We start from the raw sequence: 2515 nt of genomic DNA, 5'->3' as shown, positions 1-2515 counted from the left end.
CATCTAATCACATTAGTTTACGGAAACCATTTTGTAGTCATCCCAGCACCACCTCATTATTATTCCATGTCTGTAGTCTTTTCTTTTCTATCTAGATCACCAGCCTGTGCACTACTGGTGTCACTGTTATAGGACGGTAGTTGTTTATATCGGCTTTGTTCCCCTTTGCTTTATAGATCATGCTCATCCTTCTTAGTTTCCACCGATTCGGAGCTTCACCATCCATTATTGCTTTGCTCGCTGCCTCTCTTATAGTTTGCCTAAAGTTTGGTCCTAGTTTCTTTATTAGCATGATTAGGATGCCGTCAGGGCCTGTTGACCTGCTATTAGGAACTCATTTCTCTGTCCTTTCCCACTCTCGTTCTCCCAGTAGAACCACTGAGCTAATTGGTCCATCCTCATCTGGTACGGTGCAATCAGCGCTTTCATGGTGTTTAAATTTTTCTGTCATTGTTTTTGTATATTACATCGCCTCATCCCCTTATAGTCTGACCCCTTGAACTTTGGTTATAAGCCTCTGCTTCATGCTTGTCTTATTACCCAAAGAATCGACATAGTTCCAAAACTCTACAGCCATCTTTCTATCCTTTTTCTTCACTTCCGCCATTCATTGGGCTCCTTTTTTTCTAATGTTTTCACTGGTCGATTCGGACGCTTCCCTTGTGCAGCTGAAAAAAAATTATCCCATTTCCTTTTGACATCATCTTCCGGTTCACTCCTCCGTTTAGCATAGCTGTGTTTCCTAGAGGCTTCCTGACGTCTTACTATGACTCTTGTAACTTTTTTCAACCTACCAGCTCTTGGGTTTGTGTCTGCTTTTCCACGTTGCTTTGACTCGTACCTTAGGAAGCTTCAACTCAAACAATTCAGTTAGATTTGTATACGTCCACTCCGTTTTATTATTGGTGATTATTTTTTCAATCTCTAGCGTTACTATTTCCATTTGCCTTTCTGAAAAAATATTACCGTGTGGCTGCTCATACCGTGTGGTTGCTCATATTACCATCTGATCGCTCTGACCATTCGGCTACCACTGAGGTTTCGGCAGCCGTGGCAACATCCACCGGCTTCATGACAATAAGAGCATACTAAAAGCACTGAAGGCCAGGAGGGGGGGGGTGAGTGGTGGCTGACAGATTCTTTGATAAAAGGCTATTGCCCCCCCCCGTTCTCACCCCCTCTGGATCCGCCACTGGAGCAGCGTGGTACGTTGATATATATGTTTAACACGTGTTTCCTTCTTCCAGAGTGTACAGGGCTGCTTCTTCTTTTCTTTCTCTTTTGGTACCGTGGTTGCATAGTCACAAGATTCTTGATGGTAAGCTGTTGGCATATAGCATAAAAGGATGACTAACCCAGCCTTAAGGATGCGTATACAACATGGTAAAATCTCACGAACACAGCTCGAAAGAAAAACCAAGACGCACATGCGTACATGAAGCAGCACAGATGAAAGCGATGTACTAAGGGCAATCCAATACCTTAGCGCCCTAAACTAAAATTATATGTTAGAAAATTTTAGCTTAGGGCACGCAACAACTGTGCGCACGCAACCAGTGAAAGGGAGCAAAACTGCGCATGCGCTGAAACACAAGATGCCCGTGTTTGTTCACGCAAGAGATGCGCCTGCTAGATTTCTCGTTTCGCGTCCGCTACGAACGTTGTATACCTTCCCGGCGGCTCTCTCGTGAGATCTCTACCTGACGACACCAAAACATACAAGATAGCGGCGACCGACAGCAGTGTGTAGTATTGCGGTCATGTCAGCAAACGAAGCCTGTTTGAATTTCGGCGATGATTGCCGTTGATTTTTGGGCTTAACTCAATAAAATGAAGCTAATCGGTGAGCAGGTGCTTTGAATTGAAATCACTACTTAGCCAGAGTCCACAGTAGGACGACCAGACATAAGTTTAAAAAAATTGCCAGATCCCACGTACCATGGGAATCAATGGTATGGGAAGTACGAATGAAGTTTCAACTAGCAATAGTCGCCCCTCAGTTATCACTTCATTGGGTACGACACCGCCTCTGCGCAAAGCTGGGAAGTACGAATGAAGATGGTCGATATATTACTTTGAAATCAGTGCAACGTTACGAGGCGGATGTAAATTATGACGTACGTGACACTAGAGCTGTGCGCCGCCGTGCCGCCGCCGCCGCCCGTTTTTGCTCCCGCCGTTCGCGCACCGCTGAAGTTTCAAAAGAGACCACGGCGCCGCCGCCACCACTGCACTCTGTTTTGCGGCACGCCACCGTTTGTCTTATTTTTACCCAGACGCAGAATCTGGACATAAAACACTTCACCTCATTTGCTGCAGCTTTAGGATTTTCGAGAGCTGCCCTTGCGGTGTCGTAACTGTTCGTTCGTTTGCGTGTTTGGCTGCGCTGTTCATGTGGAGCCGTAAAATGTAGGGCCCTAAAACAGTATACACAGTCGAGCATGTTCTTTTCTCGTGGCATTTCTAGTTCTTTCAGCCCCCTTCGTGATGGCAAAATGTTCCGTATAAAGTGTGC

At 45.6% G+C, this 2515-nt stretch overlaps 1 pseudogene; it reads right to left on the bottom strand.

Moving 5' to 3' along the window:
- Positions 1-1910: 1910 nt before the first annotated feature.
- Positions 1911-2041, bottom strand: LOC119162429 (U4 spliceosomal RNA; annotated as a pseudogene).
- Between the last annotated feature and the right edge of the window lie 474 nt (positions 2042-2515).

This window comes from Rhipicephalus microplus, chromosome X (assembly GCF_043290135.1).
Source record: "Rhipicephalus microplus isolate Deutch F79 chromosome X, USDA_Rmic, whole genome shotgun sequence".
In the NCBI taxonomy this organism is placed as follows: Eukaryota; Metazoa; Arthropoda; class Arachnida; order Ixodida; family Ixodidae; genus Rhipicephalus; species Rhipicephalus microplus.
Note: the sequence above shows the minus strand (reverse complement) of the source record. Positions and strands in the feature narration are given on the sequence as shown.